Below are 367 nucleotides of genomic sequence, written 5' to 3' on the forward strand. Positions count from 1 at the left end.
AATTATCACCACACCCTCACACTATACCCCCCCCCATTTTTTTTTAAAACGGTTATGTTTGAAATACCGTCCAACCATCGCACCCAAAACCCCCCCCCCCCCCCCCCCCCCCGATTTTTTTTTTTTTTTTTTTTTCGCTTTTTTGGAAGTTAATGTAATAAATGTCCACAACCCCACACTATACACCCTTCTTCACTCCACTCCTCCCTCCTTTGTGATTGAAAATGAGAGTCCCTTCACCTTTAAAAAGAAAATAGATGAGCGGTCTGCACCCGCAAGGCGGTGCTCTTGTTTTAATTGTTATTAGATGTCACTGTCTTTAATGTTACCAGTAAATATACTGATACTGAAACTCTTTCACCACATG

Source organism: Dreissena polymorpha, chromosome 13 (genome assembly GCF_020536995.1).
Source record: "Dreissena polymorpha isolate Duluth1 chromosome 13, UMN_Dpol_1.0, whole genome shotgun sequence".
NCBI classification, from domain to species: domain Eukaryota; kingdom Metazoa; phylum Mollusca; class Bivalvia; order Myida; family Dreissenidae; genus Dreissena; species Dreissena polymorpha.